The sequence below is a fragment of the Nomascus leucogenys genome, chromosome 1a (assembly GCF_006542625.1).
Source record: "Nomascus leucogenys isolate Asia chromosome 1a, Asia_NLE_v1, whole genome shotgun sequence".
NCBI lineage: Eukaryota > Metazoa > Chordata > Mammalia > Primates > Hylobatidae > Nomascus > Nomascus leucogenys.
This window is the reverse complement of record NC_044381.1, coordinates 88,340,657-88,367,484: the sequence shown is the minus strand read 5'-3', so window position 1 is coordinate 88,367,484 and position 26,828 is coordinate 88,340,657. Positions and strand designations below refer to the sequence as shown.

Below are 26,828 nucleotides of genomic sequence, written 5' to 3'. Positions count from 1 at the left end.
CCCGCCCCGCCTCCCGCCCCATTCCTTCCCCTCCTTCACTCCTCCCTCTCCCCCAAGTCTCGGGTGAGATCACCTCGGAGCGGCTCAGCGCGGCGCACAAGTCTCGCGAGAGAAGCGGCGGCTGGGCCCTGCGGGCGGAGGAAGTGGAAGAAATCGCGGGAGGGTAGTGGACCGCGGAACTTCTGGTTGCTATGACGACGGCAAAGCCCTGGATTCCTGTCTCCTGCGGAGAGCAGAGGCTGCAAACGTGGGTACAGTTTTCAACCTGCCCGGCGCACTGGCGGTGGGGAAAGCTAGGGGTGGTTGCGGAAGGATAATTTTTAAACCGATTCAAGAGGGCATCTCTAGAACACCACAGTCATGATATCTGGCCAAATTTGGCAAATGAGACTAATGTATTAAGAGGTTCTGGGACAGGTTTCTGCCTAGAAGCCAGCACATATCTGCACCCCAAATTTCTACCATATATTCAGTTTTTCGGCCTTTTCTTTCAATCTCATTCCTCCATCCCCACACCCCCCATGCTCCCTCCCTCCTCCTCTTCTCAACTCGCACACACACGCAGACTGGGCTCCTTCAGGAACTGGCTCATTCATCTCTGTATTCTCAGCGCCTCCACAGGCTTGGTCCATACTAGGTATTGGCTACTTTTTTAAAAAGTTGAACCCAACAGTCCATACCTGTCCTCAGTACTTGCCTTTGGCCCTACCCTAGAGAGTACAGTCAAGTTTGGACTCTATTAAACTACCCTCCCATTTCTGTTAACACCTTGTCTTTTTCAGTGGTAATAATCTCTGCTTTCTCCATATTTTTGTCGTAAAAACCCTATTCACCATGGGGAGGGGAACTTTTTTTTTAATCATTAGGCATCCTCAGACGCCTTTATACTTACTCCAAAATGCTATTAAGGATGAAGATGAACTCTCCTCAGGCCTGTGTCTTTTAACTGTAGAAACTTTTCTGAGGTGAGGGTTATTATATACTCACTGCCTAAATAAAATGGATATTGTGAATAGAAGTTAAACTTTAGATTTCAAAATGGATGAGTAAAAATAGATTCCAGTGTATGTGGATTATATCTCAATTTTTAAAATTCCTATCCATGAACATGGGGAAACCATTATTTAACTCAGTCCCACAGAACTAGAAACCTAAAGTATGAACCTAAGCATATGAGGACTAGGCAGTCAAAACTTTTAAGTCACTTGCAAGTTTAAATCCTGTCAATGAAAGTTTGTGTATTAGAAACCTAAGTGATACTAGACAAAGTCAGGAAACTAGCGTTTACGTTTTTCTGTGCCTCTAATAATTGAGTCTCCTTGAGAAGTTAATCTCTCTGATTCTTCATCTGTGGAGGGTACCCCACATGTTAGGTTATTACAGCTTTAAAATTCTATAGCTGGCCGGCATGGTGGCTCACATGCGTAATCCCAGCACTTTGGGAGGCCCAGGTGGGAAGACTGCTTGAAGCCAGGAGTTTGAGACTATCCTGGGCAACACAGAGAGACCCTGTCTCTGCAAAAGTAAAAAATATTAGCTAGGTATATTGACATGCACCTGTAGTCCCAGCTATTCAGGAGGCTGAGGCTTGAGAATCACTTGAGCCCAGGAGTTAAAGGCTGCAGTGACCTCTGATCACACCACTGCACTCCAGCCTGGGCAACACAGTGAGATCCTATACCTAAATATATATACACATGTGTGTGTGTCTGTGTGTATATATATATATATATATATATATATATATTTCATATAAGAGCTCTTAGACCTATAAAATTTTCCAATAAATAACAAATCTTCCTTTTACAGCAAATGATAAAAAAAAAGGTTTCATCTCATAGTAGGTCAGTTTCACAAAGAGTAGCTACATGTTGACAATTTTCTTTAAATGTTGACAATTTTACTTTAAAATTTCTCTTGTCCTAACTACAAAAACAACAGAAATATTGACCATGTTACAGTAATTTCAAAGGTAATCTATAGTTCATGATTTGCTTTTATACTAACTCAAAGCAGATTCCTTGTTATTTAATAAATATTCTGATTAAAACCAAAGACCCAAGCTAAATACATCCATACTCCCAAAATAACTATAAGGAAAGAGGGAGGGAGGGAGGAAGGAAAGAAGGAAGAAAGGAAGGAAGGAAGGAAGGAAGGAAGGAAGACTAGATCTGTGGAAAGAAGGCAGGAAGGAAGGAAGGGAGGGAAGGGGGAAGGGAGGGAAGGAGGGAGGGCCTCAGATTCATTTACTGGTATGTTTAATATCACATTTTCACAAAGAAACACAATGGAACATCACCATCAGTCCTGTGAATCTGTTTTAAGGAACCATTTTCCATAACATTGCAAAATATTATAAATCAGTTGTTGCTCATTTGTTCTAGCTTAGCTTTTAACATAATTTTGCCCTTAAAGGATGGCTGCCAATCTACATCCACCAACACAGTACAATTTCAGGGCCATCTGTTTTATGACTCCCAGATAGCCATTTGAAATAATTGACCTAAATGCTAGCCAAATCTATTAACATTCTTCAGTGATTCTTATAAGGCTCAAGAGATGGGTGTTGGCCTCAAATTACAAAAATAACCTCCCTAATCTTCAGACATAGTAAAATAGTAGAAATTGTCCCAGGGATCTAAAACTGCTTTTTCAAGGCCCTGGGTACTATTTATCCCTCACTGATGGCAGAACTTTCATCCGTGTTTCTAAAGGAGATAAAAAGTGAAAGCTACCAAAGCCTAGTTTCCAACTGCACATTCTCCAGGTCAATCACTCCTGCTGTATCCTCCTGACCTTCCTAGGTTTCAAAATAGCAGATGTCAGGCAGCAGAAGAGGGAAACGGGGAATGGAGAGTTTGCCAAGAACACAGACTAGATCTCAGTCTACTTCCTGTCCACTCTCTTGGCTCCTCTACCCATCTCTGCTCAACCCCTTCCCTTTGCCCTCCAACACAAAGGATATGTAACCTTTCTAGTGATAAGAACATCTGGTCATTTACTATGTTTTTCCCTCCCTATTTGCTTCTTAGTTTGTTAAAACCCAGATGAATTCATTTCTCTCTGGTTATTTACTTCTACTCAACAAAACACCCTAATGTATAGAGTATACCAAATATAGAATGAATTTTGACACAGAGGCCTACCATACAAACAAATTTTATGTATTTTTTAATGTTATAAACACTGACTCACATTTGCATGTTTTACATTTAAAATCTGATTTAACTGGCCTATTCAGAACTCCAGTAGCTGTATGTCTACAGGGCATTATTCTAAGTGATATTTAGAAAGATGAAATCATTACAAAGGTCCAAAGTGCCCTCAGAATTATTCAGGATTAAATGATATCCCATGTTGTTTCAATTTTAGGGTGTTACTGTTTTAGCCTTATTGGTGTAACTCTGTTTACATGAATACTGGATTCCTTAGAAAATGTCCCTTCTGTCATTTACATAGTAGTCTTCATTACAAGTTTAAAACACCAACTACTTTATAACCAATTAACATTCTGTTAATAAATTAACAGCAAAACTACTATACTTCCCTGTATTCTTCCCTCCTCTTTAAAGGACTGTTTCACACCTTCTCCTCCTTAATCAAACCTCTGCCTAGTACTTCCAGCTAATGGCCTTGCTCCCTCTTTTGCTGGTAAAATAGAAACAATCAGAAGAGAACTGAACACACATACCCTCTCTACCACTCTGTCTACCAGCCTACCTGCATCTGTCTGCATGTACTCCTCTGTCCTTCCTGTCACTTATGAACTCTTGGTGCTCTTAGCCAAGATTAGCCTCTCGGTCTGTGCATCAGTGCCATCACCTCTTAACTCAGAGACATTGATTCAGCAACTGTCCCCACTCTCTCTTGAATCAGCAAATTTTCCTTCTCTACTGTTTCACTTCCAAGGGCTTACAAGCATACTGGAATATCTGCCGTGGTAAAAACTAAAATGCTTCCCAAATTTTATGTCTCCCCCTGCTTCACTTTATAACTGGAATCTTCAAAAGGCTCTTCCATGCTTGATGTCTTCAATTCCTAGCCTTCCCTTCCCTTGAATCCACTCTGAGCAGCCTTTCACCCCCACTACTCCACAGCAACAGGTCTTCTCAGGGGCATCAGTGACTGCCTTATTGCTAAATCTGGTGCTCAACTTCCAAGCTCACCTGGCTGGAGCCCTCAGCAGCAGGGAAGAGGTCAACCATGCTGGTTCTTGAATGTTTTCTTCCCTTGGCTTCTGAGCCAAGAGTCTATCCTAGTTCTTATCCTACCTTTCTGGTCTTTTTAGTCTTGAACCTCTCAACATAGGAGGCTCCAGGACTCAGACTTCGGACATCCCTTTATGGTCTCTTTTCACTCTGTGGTGAGCTCACCAGTCTGATAGTTTTAAATACCATCTATACATTAAATACTCCCAAATTTACACCTCCAGGCTACTCATCTCCCCCATCTCCAGATTTGTACATCCATCTGCTACTCGACATCTACAGCTGATTACGTACTAGGTATTTCAAACTTCACATGTTTAAAACTGATGAGCTCCAAGTATTCCCCCCAAAACCAGTGCCCTCCTGAACTCCAGATATCCCTCTCAAAACCAATTCCCTTTGGGAGGCCGAGGCGGGTGGATCACAAGGTCAAGAGATCAAGACCATCCTGGCCAACATGGTGCAACCCCATCTCTACTAAAAATACAAAAATTAGCTGGGCGTGGTGGCACGTGCCTGTAGTCCCAGCTACTCAGGAGGCTGAGGCAGGAAAATCACTTGAACCTGGGAGACGGAGCTTGCAGTGAGCCGAGATTGCGCCACCGCACTCCAGCCTGGCGACAGAGCGAGACTGTGTCAAAAAAAAGAAAAAAAAGACTTCCCTCCAGCAGTCTTCCCCAACTCCGTTAAGGGTATCTTCCCAGAGGTTCAGAAGCTTTGTTCAGAGCAAAAGTCTTGGAATCATCCTTGACTCCTCTATTTCTCTCACATCCAAACCATCAACAAATTCTGATGGTCCTCTCTTCAAAATATGTGTAGAATCCAACCATTTCCACCCACTGCAGCTCCACCTCTCTGATTCAAGCCATTTCTCACCTGGATTATCACAATTGTCTCTCTACTGGTCTCCTAGTTGGTTTCCCTACTCCTGCATTTCGCCTCCAATAATTTGTTCTACACACAGGATCCAGAGTGTAGAGCATGAGTAAGTCTAATCTTGTCACTTCTCTGCTAACAAAGCTTCCAGGACCTCTCACCTCACTCGGAGAAAAAGCCACAGTTCATATTCTGGCCAGGAACTGTATATTCTCTGACTCCCAATCCCTCCCTCTCTCCCCTCCCTCTTTCTACCCCAGCCACACTGGCATTCCTGCTATTCTTTGACTACACTTGGCGCTCTGCTGCCTCCAGGCCTTGCATTTGCTCTTTGCTCTGCCGGGAGAGCTCTTTCCCCAAATATCTGCATGATGCACTTTCTGGGTCTGTTTAGATGTCTGTACAGAGGTAACTGTGTTGGTTATCTACCTGCTTGCTCTTGGGTGCTCTCTCTTGTCCTGCTCTACCTTGCAGTAGGGCTGACCCCCATGGGCCATGTTTTCAAGGACGCCTTGTCAGGGGCTTTCAGCTGGGTTCAGCCACCGGGATGCATAACAGGAATTTGGACAGACAGAATTGACAAGTGAAAGCCATTCCGCTCCTCTCTCTGTCTGCTTCAGGCAGAGTTTTAGTAGCAAGTGCATCTCCTCCATGGCCCCAGGTTCCACTGGGTGAGAACCATCCCCAGGCTCTGATATAACTTCAGCTAGAGGGTGATAGTAGCTTCCTGGTGTTAAGAATCTGTGGGTTTCCGGCTGGGCGCGGTGGCCCACGCCTGTCATCCCAGCACTTTGGGAGGCCAAGGCGGGCAGATCACCTAGGGTCGGGAGTCGGAGACCAGCCAGACCAACGTGGAGAAACACAGTCTCTACTAAAAATACAAAATTAGCCAGGCGTGGTAGCACATGCCTGTGATCCCAGCTACTGGGGAGGCTGAGGCAGGAGAATCGTTTGAACCCAGGAGGCAGAGGTTGCGGCGAGCCAAGATCGAGCCATTGCACTCCAGCCTGGGCAACAAAAGCAAAACTCCATCTCAAAAAAAAAAAAAAAAAAAACCTCTGGGTTCCCTCATCACCCTGGTTAATTTATCAGCTCTTCCATCCACCGTGTAGTTCCCTTGTATAAAAATTCTCTCATTTTGGCCTGGCTTGATGGCTCATACCACTAATTCCAGCACTTTGGGAGGCTGAGGAGGGTGGATCACTTGAAGCCAGAAGTTGGAGACCAGCCTGGGCAACATGGCCAAACTCCGTCTCTACTAAAAATACAAAAACATTAGCTGGAGGCTCAGGTGGGAGGATCACTTGAGCCCAGGAGGTCGAGGCTACAGTGAGCCAAGACTGCACCACTGCATTCCAACCTGGGTGACAGAGAGAGAACCTGTCTCAAAAAAATAATAAAAATAAAAATTCCCTGTTTTTGAATGATCAAGAACAGCTTCCATTCTCCTAACTAGACCTTGATTGTTACAGTCACCCTTTACAAAATAGCAATCACCCCAATCTCATACTCCCCACACAGTTCTATTGCTCTCTGAAGTCTATCACTCCCTGACATATTATCTAATTGTTTCTTGGTTTATTGTCTCTCTTTCATCTAGAAGGTAAGATCCCTGAGGGCAGGAACTGTATGTCTGCTTTATTCACTGCTGTATTCCCAGCACCTAGAACAGTGCCTGGCACATAGTAGGCACTCAACACATGTTTTTCATATAAGCAAACAGTGCTCATGCAGACAAAATAAACCTGCTAGCAGAGTATGGTAAAGAGAACACCCCTACCCTCCAAGATGTCCACATCCTAATCCCCAAAACCTGTGAATATGTTACCTTATGTGGCAAAAGAGATTTTACAAAGATATGATTAAGTTAAAGATCTGGAGATAGGGAGTTTATCCTGGATTATCTAAGTGGGCTCAATGTAACCACAAGGTTTTCATAAGAGGGAAGTAGGAGGGTCAGAGTTAGACATGGAGATGTGACCACAGGAACAGAGTCAGAGAGAGATCTGAAGATGCTACATTACTGGCTTTGACAGTGGAGGAAGAGACCATAAGCCAAGGCATGTAGACAACCTCTAGAAGCTGGAAAGGCAAGAGAAACAGATTCTCCCCTATAGATTTCATAAGGAATGCAACCCTGCCAGTATCTTGATTTTATCCAAGTGAAACTCATTTCAGACTTCTGACCTCCAGAAATGTAAGATAATAAAATGGTGGTATTTTAAGCAACAAATTCGTGATAATTCGTTATAGCAGTAATAGGAAACCAATAGTGTTTAATCAGGTATGTAAGCTCTTTGTAGTCATAATGTGTGCCTTGTTTGCTCTTAAATCCCTATAATTTAATACAGTTCCTGACAAAAATAGGCACTCCATAACTGTGCAATGAAAGAATGAAGTTTAACAGCAAAGCAGAATCAGGGCTCCCATTCTGATGGAGTGGAAAATCCCTTACCTGGCTTTCTGGCTCAGAAAGCACCTTGATATTCGGAAGCCTTTGTGAGCCTTTTGAGCCATGAAGTTATAGGGATATAGGGTAGTGGCAATCCAGGTCTTATGCACCAATGTCAGCTAGAGAGAATGAGGACACATCACAAGGGCCTTGTGTGATATATTCAGGACTTGGGCTTTATTCTGTAGGCAATAGGGAGCCATTGAAGGATTTTCAGCAAGGGTGGAAACATTCAAATTTGCATTTATAATGCATAGAATATTAGAAGCATGAGATTTAGAAATCCATGGGTTGGAGAAGAGATTAGAACTGCAATCACAAATTTGGCAAGCAGTAGCTTATAATTGCTAATATGATGCATTTAGATACTTTTTTTTTTTTTTTTTTTTTGAGAAGGAGTTTCACTCTCGTTGCCCAGGCTGGAGTGCAGCAGCACAATCTCAGCTCACTGCAACCTCCGCCTCCTGGATTCAAGCGATTCTTCTGCCTCAGCCTCCAAAGTAGCTTGGATTATAGACGCCTGTCACCATGCCTGGCTAATTTTTTTTTTTTTTGTATTTTTTTTTGTATTTTTAGTAGAGATGGGGTTTCTCCGTGTTGGTCAGGCTGGTCTCGAACTCCTGCCCTCAAGTGATCTGCCTGCCTCAGTCTCCCAAAGTGCTGGGATTACAGGCGTGAGCCACCGCACCCTGCCTAGATAACATTTTAATTAAAATGCACCCTCACAAACTTTCTTTCCTTGTCATAGGCATTTTCTTTTGAAGCATTTTCCATTGAGCTACTCATGCCTTTCCTGGGTTTTCAGGCAATTTTCTTATAAACATGGATAAAATAAAATGAAATAAAAATCCCAAAAACGATGAAAAGTTCTGGCCCACCAATACTTTTGACATTTTCCTCTATACTATAGACATCAACACAAGCTATTACAGTTATAATATATATATATTTTTTTTGAGACAGAGTTTGCTCTATCACCCAGGCTGGAGTGCAGTGGCTCAATCTCAGCTCCCGGGTTCAAGCAGTTCTCCTTCTTCAGCCTCCCGAGTAACTGGGATTACAGGTGCGTACCACCATGCCCGGCTAATTTTTGTATTTTTAGTAGAGACAGGTCTCACCATGTTTGCCAGGCTGGTCTCGAACTCCTGACCTCAGGTGATCCACCCACCTCGGCCTCCCAAAGTGCTGGGATTACAGGCATGAGCCACTGCAGCCACCCCAATTGCATATATATATATATTTTTTTTAATTGTCTCTGAACCATTTCAAGATTTTTTATTCATCCTACTATTAATATTTCCTTTTAGGAAGCTCTTTGAACCATTTAAAATAACTTCAATATTCTCTTAGGAGCTGGAAATTCCCTTCCAAACAGCCCTTTCCCCTTTATTCCTTTCATCAGATTTCACAGTAGAGAAGGTGTCAAGGAAGGAAGGTGAATTTTAAAAGTCCTCTGTCTACTCTCTTGTCTTTTTAAAATCCCTAGAAATGAAAAGAGGCTTTCTCATGACTTGGAAGCGGTGGGCTGAGGCCTCCCAAGACCATCTGGCTTGTTCCATTGCCAGCCAGAGTGGAGGCGACATTCACACGAACCCAGGAGCTGTAGGGGCGCATGAGCTGCAGCTGCCTTGTGGCATCCAAGGAGTGCGCAGTGAGATTCCCCAGGAGAAATCACGCTTTGCATGTTCTTGAGTACAAGAAACGTGTAATGAGGGTTTTTGTTTGCGGGCATGCCAAGGAGAACGACTGAATATTAAAGCCATCACAGCCTTTATTTAAGGGAAAAGAGGACAATAATGAATATGCTGATAGTTCAGAGATATTTAGGACCTTCAGCAGCTCAGCATTCATCCTAAATTTTTACAAATAGCTTTCCAGAGATGAAGTTTTTAAAAGCCTTTTAAAGGAATTTTATTTGTTCTTTTCACTTGGGGAAAAGTGATGAGTATATCTACTCAAGTATGAGAAATGGCCAAGGCCACCCCATGTAATTTTTTACTTATCCTAGAGCTACAGAAAGAAAATACACCGAGCGTTGTAGAGGAAAATCTACTAGACCTCAAGCCCAGCTTGAATTCAATTCTGTACTCCAATTCAGACTCTATCTTTACCTAGCTGAGTCAGATAAATTATTTAATTTTCTGGACTTCTCACTTCTCTTTCTTTCTTTTTGTTTTGTTTTGTTTTGTTTTCTTTTAGGCTAGTCTCACTCTGTTGCCCAGGCTTGAACACAGGGGTTGAAGGTTGCAATGACCAAGATTGTTCCACTGCACTCCAGCCTGGGTGACAGAGTGAGATTCTAAGAATGAATGGAGCCCTCAGCATCACACCCATTGGCCTTCACTTGAGGACAGTTCAGCATGGTGGAGTCAGATGGAGCTGGCCTCAAGTCCCACACCCACCTCCAGCTTAGTAACAGAGTGGTTTTAGGAAAAGTTACTTAACTCCTCTAAGCCTTCGTTTCTTATTTTTCAAGTGGGCATAATAATGATTGCTTCATAAACGTGAGATCATAGGTGTTTCCTTAGATCCTGTGGACTGGCTATCTAGAGGCTATCCACAACTCCCTTTTCCCTTGCCCTTTGAGTCTTCCCTGAACTAGCTTAACATAAAATGGAGGCTTTATTCTGAAAACTGTGAGTTCCAAAAGATACCCAGTGGTAGAAATACAGTCCCATCTAAACCCCCTCCATCACTCATGTGCTCCTCTCTCTGCATCTTCCTCTATCTACAGCATTCTTCTCTCTTTCTAAAGAATAGTTTCCTCCACTGTTCTGGTTCACATAGGGAAAATATCTCCTGGGCTCAATCTGAATTCAAACATCTCCCCGGTTTTCAAAATACCTGGGGAGAAAAGGAACTGACTGACAAAGCTTTAAATCAGATGCCCACCTCTAGACCAATCAGCTGTGACCAGAAGCCTGGAGGCACATTGCATAAAACGTCATGGAAGAATCATGACAAGACTGAGGGGGTGGCAGTTCCCGGGGAAGAGGGCGGGCAGACAATAATAAATGTCTAGGGTGGAGGAATTATATAAGAAGCATTAAGACTAGGTTTCAGCCCTTAAGATTATAATATAGTTGGGGAAAAGGCACAAACATTGTCTTCAGTTTAAATTTATTTTGATGCTGAGGGGGTTAATGAAGGGAAAAACCAAAACAATCAATAGTGATAGAAAAAATCTTGTACCTCTTGAGATCCAATCAGTGAAGCTCAACAGTGCAGTGGTGGGGGTGGAGTGAGAACTTTTCCCGTTTTCTCTGGAAGACATCTGCTCCTCAGGACTTTCTGCTCTTATGGAGCTCTAAGACCCACTCCTTCTGTTGTATTGAAATACAGGAAGCAAAAGCATTTATTTAAAAATAAAAAAGTGGCTAGGAGACAGGTCTTGTCAGAGAAGGAAACCATTTAAAGCGGGATCTTTCTGCCCTGGGCAGGAATTAATGGAATGAAGGGGGATTTACTATACCCATGAAAGAGGTTACAAAGTAGGATAAGACAGGATTAAAGAACATAATTAGAGTTCATGAAAAAGAGATCAAGAAGTTGCGACAGCCCCAGGAAGCTAGTGGATCTTAGCCCATGGGGTGAAGAAAGTAGAGAAGGGAGGAGTGTTCCTGGAGGGAGAAAAAGCAAAGAAACTGAAGATGGGGTGAACATGGCATATTTGTGGACAGTCACATTGTGCAAGAAAGTGCAGCAGTCCTTAAACTATGAGATTTTCAGTGAAAGCACCCAGGGTACCTATTAAAATATAGATTCCTCACCCCTGGTGCAGAGGTTCTGATTTCGTTGATCTGGGGTAGGTCCCAGGATTGAACCTTAATAAGCCCTCTAGGGACAGGGGTGGTTCTGCAGAGGACAGCTTGAGAAACACTGGTATCTCCATTGGCACTACCTATTAATTAGACAAAAGAAATGGCTTCTCTTTTGGGGTATGTGTTTGCTGGGTGACAACAACTAACTACCAGACTGTTAAGTCCCCCCAATGGCCCAAGAGAGCTGCTATCAGCCATTGCCACCAAGGCCACCAATTTGCCAGTGCCTCTTCCAGGGACTCCTTTGTACTCTCAGCCCCCAGAGATGCAACTTGATTACCAGATGATTAGGCCTTCATCTCACATCCTGTGTGTTTTTACAGGATTACACCCAGCCCAAGATGCAACAGAATCGGTCTAGATGGTGAATTCTTCTTAGACAATGTTGCTGTTTATATGTCTTGCTGATTCATTTACTTGTCTTTCATTATCTAATTATAGTTAATTTTTATATAAACTTAATAATCAGCATTTGTGTAATAGTAAAAGAGTGATTTGTTTACTTTAATCTAAAAAAAGAGGTTATGTGTTTGAAGAGGAAAATGTTTCTATTCCAAACTTCTCAAGAACTGGTACTATTTACTAATTGCATATTCTTTCTTTTTCCTTCTAAGCCACTTTTTATTTTCTCTTCTGCAATCCAACCCACATAATTTCCATGAAGAAAGCGGAGTGGTGTCATTTTACAACAAGAAAACTGAGTTAAGAATAAGTCCAATCAATTGCCAGGTGTTGGGACTGAAATGGAAGTCTCTTAGTACTCCACCCAAGGATTTTCATGTTAAACAATTATCTTGTCATCATTGTATTTCTGAGTTATTCTCTTCAGCTTTTGTTCTCTTCAATTTTCAAAAAAATTGAAAATGCTAATGACATGTGTTCTGGTCCCTTGAATCAGAAATTTCAAGTACACACAGAATGAATTTTCACTGACCCTCCTCCCCTGCGTGGTCAGATTTCTCTTATTCTTCATCCCATCTGTATTTCTGGGGTTTTTTGCAACAGTATTTCTCAGGATCTACCATTTGAGTGAGAAAGGAAATGCATCTGCACTCTGTCTTTATGTTCATTTAATCTAGTGGTTCTCACTCCATCATCACCATGAAGAGTCTTTTGGTCTTATCTCTAATTTCCGTCTAATCTCATTCTATTAGAAATTTTAGTTCTATCGAATGATTAACTCTTCCAATAATCAGCAGAAAGAATTATGAGGGCTCAGTCCTCCTGGGTCTAAAGTGCTAGATAGAATCCTGTTTGAAATCTGTGTGTCCTGAGGTTGGTCAGGTTCCCTGGTCTATGCTGCCCAAGAACTCACAAAATGAGAAACAGCACTTACTGGCCACCACTAGCTGTGGTAAATCAGCCCAACTGTCCTCACGTGTGTACCATCCTGCTCTAGTCGGGTGAACAGTAGCTATGAATACACGAGTTGATCTCTGGGGTGCTGAATAGTATACATGGAGCCCCCCTCAGGATTTTGTTCTGGTTATTTATGGTTATAAAACAAAGTAATCTAAAACTTAAGTGGCTAAAAAACCAATAATTTTATTATATCACAGATTTTGTGGGTCAGGGAATTCTGGCAGGGCCCAGCCAGGTGATTCTTCTGTTCCAAGTGGTATTCTGCTAACAGTCTGCAGGCTCCATTCACCCCTCTGCACCTTGACAGATGTATGGAAGGCTGAACTCTGCTGGGACTGTTAACTGGCTTCTCCAGCAAAACAGTCTCGGGGTATTCAGACTTACATGGCAGGGCTTCCAGAGAAAGTGTTCTGAAGGACACAAAGCAGAAGCTTCCAGTGCCCAGAAATTGCCACAACATCACTTCTGCCATATTCTGTTGATACAATTACATCACCTGCCTATGTAGTAAAGAATATGTAGCCGTCTTTAATCCATCACAGAGTTTATTCACTAAACATTTAAAAGAAGATGTAGTAAGGACCAGGCTCAGTGTAAGACTCTGGGAATACAGAGGAAAGTTAACACACTCCTATAGCATAGAGGCAAAGCCAGTATGTTGTGTAGTTCCTATTCACAACCTTTCAGTAATTCTCCAACACAACATGTCAGCAAAACCTAGAATAAATTTTAGAAAGAGAGAATTTAAATGAAAAAGAGAGAAAATTCACTGTCTAATAGTCTCCAGTTGCTCGTAATTCAAATGCCTGTTTATCTAACAACACCTGGCATGCAAATAAATTGTGATGTCGCATTGAAACTTGAAGTGTTAGAGGGCAAAATAAATGGCAAAGACAATGTCTTTGAGGAATAGCTCTAGTGCATGCAAAGAAGAAACAGTAGTCAGAGCTTAGTGATAGAGGGATAAATTCCAAATGGCTTCAGTTCTCATCTATAAGGCAAGTGATTAGGCCAGTTATCACCCCTGGCAAACTTGTCAATCACAAATCAGAGAGAGCTCACCCTTGTAGCAGAATGTTAGGATTATGAAGGAAGGGCATAGCATTCATGTGTCATCTTCTTGGGAGAAAAGGAAAATTAATGTTTCTAGTTCAGCAGGCTTCTAGCTAGGATGTTGCTTAGCCCTGAAGCAGAGGTGTTAGGTAGAAAGCCACTTAGCTTAATAGACTGATATGTCACAATTTTTTAAGGTTTCAGATTTTCAGCAAGTGTTCCAGAGAATATGGTCATACTGTAATAGACTACTGTGTTCTTGAAGCAAAAATATCATAAAGAGATTTTGGCTATGGAGAAACTGATTTCGGTTCTTTTTAGGCATGTTTTCTTAGGGGCATGGCCATCACGATCACTGACCTACAAACTGTTCCCTGAATTTCATGTTCTCTTGGGTCTCTGGGCTTTGCTCATATTGCTCTCTCTGCCTGAAAAACCTAGATCATACTGGAAAAGGGAAAGGAAAACTTGAGAGGTGGTTGGGACCAGAGAAATGGCTGCAGGAGCCCAGTAGTTGGAAGCCACATAGTTGTTCCCATCAGTGATGCAAATGACAACTGCTGTGGTTTAGAGAAGGGAAAGGTAAGTGAGGACTCACGTGGTAGGAAAAGGCCTCATGCAGCATGCACAAGCTTCAGCTAAACAGAGATGTCAAAGAAAAGGATTCCAGGCTGGCAAAACAGCACATGTAAGAAATGGATGTGGTTCTGGCCAGTGGTTCTGGAGCACCTACTCTATGGCAGGCACTGGCTGGTAACAAGCCCAGTAAGAGAGCGGGATGCATTTGGGAGACCTCAAGGAGACTGGCCTAGTGCCACAGTCGGTGGGTGTTTGAAGAATGTTAGGAGATACGGTTAGCAACATTGGGATGGCTAAGTTAGGAAAAGTCTTGAGTCCTCTACTGAAGTCTTTGAAGCCAGTGTTCCTCATTCTAGAAATAGAAATGTCTTTGTTTATTTCAGAAAACTCCCTTTTTTGTTTCGTTTTTGTTTTTGTTTTGTTTTTTTAAAATGGAATCTCGCTCTGTTGTGTAGGCTGGAGTGCAATGGCGTGATCTCAGCTCACTGCAACCTCCGCTTCCTGGGTTCAAGCAATTCTCCTATGTCAGCCTCCCAAGTAGCTGGGACTATAGGCACACACCATCAAACCTGGCTAATTTTTGTATTTTTAGTAGAGACAGGGTTTCACCATGTTGGCCAGGCTGGTCTCAAACTGCTGACCTCAGGTGATCCACCTGCGTCAGCCTCCCAAAGTGCTGGGATTACAGGCATGAGCCACCGTACCCAGCCTGTTTCAGAGAACTCTTGATAGATTTCTTTCCAAAAGCAGAATCCATATTTCATAGAAAAAGCCCAGTACCTGTATGCTACATATATCTCTGTTGTCATCGTTGCTAAACATAATTTATATATAGGATCATATGCCTAATAGTTCTTGATACCAGTCCCTGTACTTTTACTTTTCATTTTTATTTATTTATTTTTCTATAGACATGGTCTCAGCTGCACATTGTACAAATGATCTTTAAAATAACATTAGATTTGTTTGGATGAGCAGCTATGAAATTAGGGCTACCCTATTTCACATGTTGTGTTTTCCTAAATCACATTATTAAAATATTCACTTTACTCCAGGAAGATGAGGCTAGAAGAAGGAAGAATAAATGACATGTGTAAAGCAGTCTCCTAAAAATTGAAGAAAAATATAATAATCCTGTATCCTCTCTCCATTTCTTCAAGTATCCCCACTCTACCTATCACATAAGGCCCACCTTAAATCCAGCTTCCTCCATGGTATTTTCCCTAACCTTTCCATCTGCAGTGATTATTCCCCTCCCTGATTTCCTCATGCTTATACATCATTATTTAATTATCATTACTCTTTTTGAGACAGGGTCTTGCTTTGTTGCTCAGGCTGGAGTGCAGTGGCACAATCACAGCTCACTGCAACCTTTACCTCCTGGGCTCAAGTGACCCTCCCACCTCAACCTCCTGAGTAGTTGGGACTATAGGCATGTGCCACCATGATTTTTTTCTTTTTAGATATGGGGTCTCACAATGTTGTCCAGGCTGGTCTCAAACTCCTGGGCTCAAGCAATCCTCCCATCTCAGCCTCCCAAAGTGTTGGAATTACAGGTGTGAGCCACTGAACCCTGCCTCTCATTACTTCTTAGAAACTAACATAATAAGCATTTTGCAAACAAGAAGTAGCTCCTATACATCTTTTATATTGCTCACAGTGTAGCTAATAATAGCCAACATTTACTGGATATTTAACCATGCCAAGTGCTTTACATGCACTATTCGAATTAATTCTCACAACCATCCTGTCAGTGCTATCATTAATCCCACTTTACAGATGAGAAAACTGAGACTTAAGATTATATAGGCAGTAAGTAGTGAATGCAAGATTTAAACCCAGGTATTCAGACCCCAGAGTCCATGTACTTAGCTACTTCTCAAAATAGTATAAATAGCATTTATTGATTATTATTTATTATTTAGTGTGTTCCAGGCATTGAGTTAAATGCATTACATGGATTATTTCATTTATTTTATATGTGGTAAATACTATTATTGTCCCCATTTTAAGAATAAAGAAACTGGCCAGGTATGGTGGCTCACTTCTGTAATCCCACTTTGGGAAGCTGAGGTGGGAGGATCACTTGAGGTCAGGAGTTTGAGACCAGCCTGGCCAACATGGTGAAACCCCATCTCTACTAAAAACACAAAAATTCATTTGGTGTGGTGGCACACGCCTGTAGTCCCAGCTTCTTGGGAGGCCAAGGTGGGAGAATCGCTTGAACCTGGGAAGCAAAAGTTGCAGTGAGTCGAGATCGCCCCACTGCACTCAAACCTGGGTGACAGAGTGAAACTCCATCTCAAAAAAAAAAAAAAAAAAGATAGTGAAGAAATTGAGAGGTAGTGAGGTTTAATGGGTTTGTCAAGATCAGGTAGCTAACAGGGGCTAGAACACAGATTGGGACCAGCTACGACTCTGTCCCACTAAACCGCCAGTTAGTATAGTGAGGGTAAAGTATGTAATGAAGGAATTCCTAATGTAGGAATGCTTTCTCTATACCACATTCTCATTGCTAGAATTCTCTTACTTCAACCATTTCTTCCATGACAGTTTTCCAGTATCTTAACTGTCCTAGGCTTATCTCAAATAAGGTTTATCTTAAAATATGGTCTTCTGAGCTAGAGCAAACAACTCATGTGGGGTGTGATGAGACCCTACCCTAAGTTTGCTCTCTCAAATGAAATTACAAGGTCCTTAGGCCAGGATCTCTGCCACCCACATTTCCATGCCTTCAGCCCCTAGCACAGAGTGTCATGTCCATTCCCATCTTCTGCCACATGGTCTCTGAAGGTGATGGAGGTCAGGATTTCCATCTTCATAGGAAGTGGGGGTATTAGGAATGCTTTCCATTGTGAATAACAGCGTATCTATTGATGGCTTAAACAAATGGGCTTATAATTCTGACATAGCAGCAGTCAGGACATACGTGGCTGCTGACATTAATTTAGTGGTTCAATGATGGTAGAGCAGGCATCTCTGTGATTTACTTGACCTTTTCTTGCTGGTTACAAGTTTGTAGGAAAGTCATAAAGGGTGAAGGGCTGTGCCAGTCCTGTTTCTTTTAACAGAAAAACAAAAGCTTTCCCCAAAGCATCTCCCGCCAAGTTCCCCTCTGTCTCCCTGGTTACAGCTGGCACCGCCTGCTTCAAGGGAGGCTAAGAAGTCAGGGAACAGGACTGCCATGAGTATACTTTAGTCCTTTCATAACCCGTTGCCTGGAGTAGGACACACTGCTGCCCAGAACAAGGAAAAGTAAAGAAGTCCTGGATGCTGGAGGGTAGATAATGCTGTATGCCACAGTGGATCACGGAAGTAATCTGTAGCCCTTATACTCAATGTCTAATTTGCTTGAGGAGGAAATTAGTCTTTGGGCAGCAACATATACATTCCATTAAAGCCTTCCTCTGTAGCCTCAACCAGCTGGTATCCATTCCAGATTCCCAGTAGAACTGAAGTCCAGTCATGAATAGAAGCCATGAATTCACCTAGTTTCTGCCAGTCTTTTTCTCAATCATAACTTCCAGCAATCGGAATAGTTATCTCTGTTCTTGGACTCAGACTTGACCCCTAAGAACGAGTGCTGTTTGTTGCTCAGAAGGCCTGCATCGTGTCCCATTCTACTAGATCAGACTTCCTGGTTTTGGACTTTGGCCTGGATGGTGTTGTGGTCCTGGCTGGCTTTCGTTCAAGTTCTTTTTGCAACTGGGACCTCCCAGCATGCCTTGAAGCTCAAGCCACACCATTTATGACACATAATAGATTACTAAATAAATTCTTGTTGAATTGGTTTGAATATTTAAATTCCCAGGATGTCAACTGCTGTTACTAACAGCAATGGCCATCTGTCAGAAATGCTATCAAGGAAGTAACCTCATTCAATGAAGATTTGTAGCAAGCTAATTCCAATGTATTAGGCAATATGGTCAAAGATAAATGAAGTTTCATTTTTTAAAAAGAAACTTTTGAAAGTTCCATACATCAAATAATGAACCACCGCAACAAACAGACAGTGATAAAATAGGACAAGTCTAAATATGGGTTGATCTCATGCTCTATGGCCCATTTACACTGAATATTGATGACTGAGATTTCAGATAAAGTAAGTAGAAGGAGAAATTCATAAGGCTTATAGAATAACAGGAAAGCAAATATGACAACAGCATGTATGACTCTTGATATCTATATTCAGAAAAAAAGTCTCATCAGAGTAGTGGAAATACATTTCATAACCCTGATAATTTTATTTAACCCATCATATATCTCTATTGCTTAGAGTTAAGAAGAATGTTTAACCACAATAACCACATTCCCCGAGAGTCCTGGTATATGTGTATCTCTGTAATTCTGCCAACTTTTGATTTTCTATTTTTTTCTTTAATTGGCTTATTGCATATATGTACTACTGAAAGCCTTCTCAAAGTCTTTTTTTCAAAAGATAGTTTTATTTGGTGAGAGGAACAGCCCGAGGGGGACGAAGTTCAATTTTTTGTGATCTAGTTTTTTATAAAAGGTAGCATATTCGAATAACTAGAAGCAGATAAATAGGTAGATAGCATGTGTCTTTCATACTCCACAATTGGATGTTTAACAAGGTTTGACGATGGCAATTACATCAAGATTGAGCTGTCTGGAAAGAGCCTGCACTATAGACACTGTGCCTATGTTGCTAGTTGAGGAAATTTTCATATGCTGTAGTGACTGGGTGTGCGTATGTTAGGGGTGTTATTTGGTTATAAAAGTTCAGAAATCCAACTTGCTTTCTTATTGTCTTGAGGGGGTCTCCTAACCTATTTCGGTAGGGCCATAGTTTTCCTCTAGGAGAAAGTCAAGTAGTTGAATGAATGCTTCATTGAGATCTCAGAGCACCACAGCCTCACCAGACATGCAAACTTTGATTGATTTGTAGCAACTTTTGGCACTGTGTTGAAGAGGGTTCTGAGATTTCATTCAGACTCAATGGGAAAGATGCTGCGCTTCATGAATGGGATCTCTCAGGAATGGAGCGAGGGTGTGCAGTGGGAAGCATGGATCCATATGCCATCAGTGCTATGGATCAGTGTCACCTCTGAGAGCTTATGAAACCACAGATTGCCATATTTTAATAAGTCTGGGGTGGGACCTAAGAATTTGCATTTCTAAGCGGTTCCTAAGTGAGTCTGCTCCAGGAACCGCATTTTGAGAACCACTGCTATAGGTTACAGCAGAAATCATTTCAACCAGGACATTTTAAAAACAATTTTTAACAATTGTTTCCAATTGCTCTAGTCATAGAAAAGCCTTGATACGTCACATGATGATTTTCTCATTTTAATTAACAAACATCTCCACCGAGTCACTTGGAAGGGTTAGTGCCCTATAGAAATTGATGTTCTAGATGAATTGTTTGATACTGATCATTTGAAGTTTAAGGAGATGTTAGCTAAAAACATCAATTTGGAGTTTAGTCTAACTAATATAGAATAGCACTCTCAGTGCCGATTAGATTACAAGAAAAGCTGCATTGCAAGCCCTCCCCTGGTGCATGGATCCTGTAATCAGTACAAGAGGACATCTGTCCTACTTGCTGGGCCTTTGGGATGGCATCCTGCTCATCTAACAGGCATTAACATAGTTAATAACTTAGTGCATGACCAGCAGATGGAGTTTTACAGATATTATCACATTTACTATATCACCACATTTAATGTTCATATCAATTCATTCTTCAGGTAAGAAAACAGAGGCTGAAAAAGGTTAAATAACTTCCTCAAGGTCATAGAACTTGTAGCTGGCATAACTGAGACTTAAATCCAGGCAGTCCACCTCCAGGGCTTAAACTCCTAGGCCCTGCACAAGATTGTAACTGCAGGCCACATTGAATTAAACAAGCATTGGTTAAAGAGCAGAGCCTTGTTTTCATAACACTTGAATCAGACATTGGATGTTCAAAGATGATTCCTCTCCACTTTGATTCTAGAAATGCTATTTTAATACCACCTTGGTTCACCTAGAGTTCGAGACCAGCCTGGCCAACATGGGGAAACAGGGTTGTCCTTACATGGCAAGGCCAACCCAATGACCTGTATGGGATCTGCTTCCAAAAAAGCTCCACATGTGTCATGCATTGTCAGTCATATCTCCTTTTATTATTATTATTTTTTTCTTTTTGAGACAAGTCTCACTCTTGTCCCCCAGGCTGGAGTACAATGGTGCGATCTCGGCTCACTGCAACCTCCGCCTCCCGGGTTCAAGCGATTCTCCTGCCTCAGCCTCCCGAGTAGCTGGGATTACAGGCACCTGCCACCACGCCTGGCTAATTTTTGTATTTTTAGTACAGACGGGGTTTCACCATGTTGGCCAGGCTGGTCTTGAACTCCTGACCTCAGGTGATCCGCCCTCCTTGGCCTCCCAAAGTGCTGGGATTACAAGTGTGAGCCACCACACCTGGCCTCATATCTCCTTTTAAATATGCCAAGGGACTTGGTTATTTAAAGGAATCTACTGGCAAATGTTCTTCTTGGAAAATGAAAGATTTTGTAATTAAAATAATCACCCCATGTTATGTTTTTTACAAGTCTGATTATATTTTAGCACCAGATTTTTCTTGGCAGGTGGGAGGTGTCTGGTTTGAGTGGGAAGAGTATTGCCCAGAGGAGAGACCAAGAGCCAAAGCTAGAAGCCCATTTGCTATTTTATCCTTTTCCTTCTTGTTCTTCAATCTAAGGGGCAAGATGGGACTTAGACCAGGAGTGGACATGATTGCACTGACCGAGGATTTCTCTGTCTGGGTAGTTGTCATTCCTATGCCAGGAAAGCGTTGCCTTGCCCACCAAGACTCCCCACAGTGGTCTCCACCGCAGCCTGCTTGGCACACCAAACCAAATCACCAGCATCTGCAAGGCCAGCATCATTCATGTTTTGGTAAAGATCAAGGAAATGAAAGGAAAGGGTAATCAGAAATTCTCACACCAGAAACCAAATAAATCCTTTGTAATTTTTCCACGTAGTCATCCGAGGGGGAATTATAAAAAAATTCAATGACACTTTCTCACAGAGGGTTCTCATCTTGGGAATCTTAATGGGATTCTTCTCACACATTTGAGTTTGCCTGGATTTGTCTCTGTGTACTTAACTGATTCACAGAGCCATTTTGTGTTGTGAAAACTCTGGGGTCATGAATAGGGAAGGGGTGGGAAGACAATCCCAGACTAAAGCCTGGGCTCCTGGAATAATTGCTGTGTGGCACTGGCTTCTTTATGAATCTTCACTTATTGTTGTTTAAATTATGTTTAAAAACCTGAAAAGCTCTGTCTAATAGCTGAGCCATATATAGATTAATGCTTCCCAAACTTTTCCATTGAGGTGCCTCTAATGCAGGAGAAGGGTTGAACCACACTCTGCCCCTGGCCCTCCCACTCTCCTGATGTCTGTGGGTCATGGAAGGAAATCTGCAACATATCCTCCTCAAAGTCTTCTATTCTAGCTAAAAAATTCGCATAGATATTGCACCTCTGCTTTGGGCCTTGGAGTGTGAGTTACCCTAGCACAGGAAGATGGTCACAAGTTGAGCTTCCACCAACTGAGCTGTCAGATTAACTCTGGATCATCTAACTCTAGCTTTGAGGTCACCTGTGAGGCCAAATGTCTCAGGGTCATGGGTCTATTACATTTTCTTACAGCAGTAAAAGTAACCGGACTGTTACCATCAGAATTATGAACTACAGATCCTTTCTCAAATATGAACGGATACACTGAAATCAGTGTAAGTTCTACTGATTATGGTAAGGGTAGAGGGAAAGCATGTATATAACTTTAGCCTGACAGAAGGATTTGTAAAAATTCAGATGTCAGGCCTGGTGCGGTGGCTCGCACCTGTAATCCCAGCACTTTGGGAGGCTGAGGTGGGTGGGTCATTTGAGGTCAGGAGTTCCAGACCAGCCTGGCCAACATGGTGAAACCCCGCCTCTACTAAAAATACAAAAATTAGTCGGGCCTGGTGACAGGCACCTGTAGTCCCAGCTACTCAGAAGGCTGAGGCAGGAGAATCACTTGAACCTGGGAGGCGGAGGTTGCAGTGAGCCAAGATCGCACCACTGCACTCAAACCTGAGTGACAGAGCAAGACTCCGACTTAAAAAAATAAATAAATAATAAAAAAATTCAGACATCATAAAATGAGGGTTAAAGGGGAAAGAATACGTATGTGATGGCCATATTCTGCAACCTTAAATATGTGGAAATATTTTCACAAGGCAGGGGAGTGGGTTATGGAGAGAATACGTACAAAAGCATTTTAACTCTTTTCAGGGATCATCTCGGTGGCAGTGGGATTGGTATTGTTACACTGCGTCTGTTATGTATAAGGTGGGATGAGGCAGTGGCACCCTGGGAAATGCACCACTCAGATATGCTGCCTTTGGGAGCATAGTTGAGTGATAGCCCCAGCTTCCATGCTGTGGAACCACCCCCTCCACCTACTGAGTTGGCACTAGGGCCATTCCCCCAGGGCTGCTCTCAGCCATTGAATGAGCAGAGCAGTACATTAGTGCAGATCTGCTCCTACCAGAGGCAGCACTTCTGCAGCAGGTGACTGTGGCTGCAGGAGTTCCCCTCTGCCTGGCCAAAGGTTTTTCAGAACTGAGCTGCAGTCTAGAGCTCTTCCTATCCATCTACTTCCCTTCTTTGGTCCCTTTCTCAGTGTTAGACTTGCATTGCATCTCTGCTATTCTTGTTTTCTTCCCTTTGCCCTTCCCAGACATTTCCCTACCAAAAGCTCTTGCATGGTTAATCCCATCTTGGTGTTTGCCTCTTCGAATACCCAAAGCAACATAAAAATAGATGGGCAATTACGAGATGTTCTAATTGCTAGGATTCTCAGTATGAAAAGAGTTATGCATACAATGTGGAATAAATTAAGTAAAAACCCTGAGTCCTAAATGTGACTTGGAAGGAGCAGCATGAATTCATGAGGTTGTCTGTTTGTTTGTTTGTTTGTTTTTTGAGATAGGGTCTTACTCTGTTGCCCAGGCTGGAGTGCAGTGGCACAGTCATGGCTCACTGCAGCCTCAACTTTCTGGGCTCAAGTGATCCTCCTGCCTTCAGCCTCCCAAATAGCTAGGAATACACATGTACCACCACACCCAGCTATTTTTATTTTTTATTTTTTGTAATATGATATGTTGCCCAGGCTGTTCTCAAACTCCTGGCCTCAAGTGACCCTCCTGCCTTGGCCTCCCGAAATGTTGGGATTACAGGCATGAGCCACGACACTCTGCTGGTATTTTATCTTTAAATATCAACCAGCCTCCATGATGGTCCCCAGTGTTTCTCTCCTTTTCACGTTCATGTCCTTATGTAGTTTCCTCCTCCTCCCCCAACCTGTGTAAGCAACAGGACATCATGGGATTGACAGGGTGTGACTTCCAATGCTAGATCATAAAAAACATTGTGGCTTCTGCCTTGTTATTTTTGATCACTTGCTTCTGGGGACATTAGGGCATTCAAGAAGCCCTGAGGAGAGGTCCACATGGTGAGCCACTGAGGGCCTTGCTGAGAGCCAGCACCAACATGCCAGGTTTGGAGTGTACCACCTTGGAAGTGCATCTTCCAGTCCAGTCAAGCCTTCAGGTGACTTCAGAACCGTCCCTGTAAGCCACTCTTGGATTTCTCACCCACAGAATCTGTTGGAGGTAATAAATTTTATTGTTGTTTTAAGAAGCTATGTTTTGAGGTAATTTGTTACACAGCACTAAATAACTAACACACACACACACTTATAACTTTGTTAATTGAAAAGGCCTAAAAACAATGTCCTACCCAGTCAAAATGGGCTCCATTAGAGTTTAGATTATGGTCTTGAAATATCTATTCACTCTGAAAGAAGCCAGACCTTCTTAAAGAAGTGTCTTAGGGTAGGAAATGTACCAAATGAACCTAGAACGTATTATTATTCCAAATAGTTCTCTCAAAAGGACCCAGGAACCAACTTGAAGTGGCATCTATTAGCCCAAGATGGCAGGATTTGAGCTTCAATAATGACAATAACTGCAGTGGATTGAAATCCTGTCAAATATATTTAAATCCATGAGTCCAAAATGCTATTTAAAAATAATTGGTCACCTTTGGAGGTTGATGGGGAACTAATTGATTATCTTGAAAACTGGTTAAAAAAATAAGAATGAAGCATTTACTGGCATTTTCTATATAAATTGTACCACTGGATTAGTAGATGAAGGGAACATCTCTTTATAAAAATATTTTAGGCCATTCTCTGTGGCTCATGCCTCTAATGCCAGCACTTTGGGAGGCCAAGGCCGGTGGATCGCTTGAGCTTGGGAGTTCAAGACCAGCCTGGCCAACATGGTAAAACCCCATCTCCACTAAAAATAAAAAGATTAGCTGGTCGTGGTGGCAGGTGCCTCTAATCCCAGCTACTGGAGGCTGAAGCAGGAGAATTGCTTGAACCCAGGAGGCAACGGTTGCAGTGAGCCAAGATTGTGCCACTGCTGCACTCCAGCCTGGGCAACAAAGCAAGATTCTGTCTCAAAAAAAAAAAACAAAAAACGATTTTAGGTAATAAATGAAAAATGAAAAAAATGATAGAATTAGAACATCACCACTTTGTAACCCCCAATGAATTAATGGATTTAGGCATTATCAACAGTTTCTAACATCACAGACAGACAAACATATGCCTCCTGATTGAAAAAACAGAACATCACCTGTAGTCTTGCCAGTGAGATCAAACTGAAGTCCAATTAACCTCTGGATCCAGCTGCCAATTTGCAGGAAATAGAGGACAGAAGCATCTGTTGAACTGCACCATGAGTATACACTCAGCAAAGGCCAAACTGTGGAAAATGATACAGGCCAAACAGCCTTTAACAGGTAAATTGTAAGGAAAAGAAGGGGCTGAAGGGGAAAATTTTACATTGAAAGAGACTTAAAAGGAACGAGATTTTAACAATGGACAGGAATAAACTACAGTGTTTAAGAGTGCATACTTTAGTGATAAAATGACAAAGAAACAGAAGGAAGTGATTCCTATAAAACAGTGGTTCTCAAGCTTTAAGTTTTCATGAGAATCACCTGGAAAAAAATTTAAAACATGGATTGCTGGGCTCCACTCCAAGAGTTTTTTATTTCTTAGGTCTGTGATGGGACCCAATAATTTGCTTTTCTATCAAGATTCTAGACACTTTGAGAACCACTGCTATAAAAGTCGGGATAGTGATTTCTTGGGATGGGAGGGTAAGGATGGAGGGAAGGGACTATAGTTGAGATAGGATATGTGGAGGGGCTTCCGGGATAGCTGTCCTAGTTCTATTTCTTGACTTTGGTGTTGGTTATAAGAAAGTTGGACATATAATAATTCATTAGGCTATACATTTGTTTCATGTGTCTTTTGTATCTGTTTTTTCTGTTGGTTTGTTTTAGCTGGAGTCTCGCTCTGTCACCCAGCCTGAAGTGCAATGGTGCAATCTCAGCTCACTGCAACCTCCGCTTCCCGGGCTCAAGCGATTCTCCTGCCTCAGCCTCCTGAATAGCTGGGATTACAGGCACGCGCCACTATGCCCAGCTAATTTTTGTATTTTTAGTAGAAACGGGGTTTCACCATGTTGCCCAGGCTGGTCTTGAACTCCTGACCTCAGGTGATCCACCCACCTCGGCCTCCCAAAGTGCTGGGATTACAGGCGTGAGCCACCATGCCTGGCCTTTTATATCTGTTTTATTTTTTAAATAATAAGGTTAAAAATAAATATTCTGCATGATTAAACAAATATAGATTTAAATTTTTACAGTCCAATTGAGTGATTTCCTCATGTTCCAAAACCAGGAAGTAGGTGTGGGACATCTATCTCCGTATTGCATACACAGTCTGGATTCTAGTTGTAGACTCCATATGGGCTGTCATACACCCTACTACAGAAATGAGAGAAATCCCTGGGAAATGGAACAGTCTCACACATGAGAGACATCTCTGACAACTTATTCATAACTGAATACTTCTCGTTTATCTTTACCAGGAAGTGATGTTTCTGAAGCACCAATGAAAATGAAGTCCTGAAGTCTTGTGCTCAATATGTAATGTTGGAAGTTAGAAAGAAAAAAACAAAACGTGGATCCAATCTCAAGGCACTTTTGGTTTAGTGGGAAGAAGTGGATTATTTTAAAAGCTACAAATAAAGTTACATAAAAGTAGCAAAGTTGATATACTTTCTGTTGCTCTCTTCCATATATTTTATTTTAAAAATTTATATGATTATCAATTTGGAAGTCATATTTATAACCTAAGTCCAAAAATATTCTTAAAATATTTATGAAAAAAGTTCTGGCAAAGTCTTTATGATAACATCTTTACAGTATCTTCTTTTTATTTCATCTTGCTGCCTTCATATTCCATCAAATATTTATTCAGTATCTTCTCTTTGCAAGATACTGTACTGAGGGTTTTACAATAGCTTGATTGTTATTAAATTAAAATAAATAACCTAGC

The 26,828-nt window shown here is 42.0% G+C and overlaps 1 long non-coding RNA gene across 2 annotated transcripts; it reads left to right on the top strand.

The window, feature by feature from the left end:
• Positions 1–71: 71 nt before the first annotated feature.
• On the top strand, positions 72–26,538 carry LOC115835149. Of its 2 annotated transcripts, XR_004030090.1 has the most exons (4): positions 72–283; positions 23,828–24,021; positions 25,011–25,219; positions 26,359–26,538. It is a non-coding gene; the product is annotated as an uncharacterized LOC115835149 (long non-coding RNA). The 2 variants fall into 2 exon arrangements; XR_004030089.1 differs by lacking the exons at positions 72–283; positions 23,828–24,021 and having other exon boundaries at positions 24,882–25,219.
• The last annotated feature ends 290 nt before the right edge of the window (positions 26,539–26,828 follow it).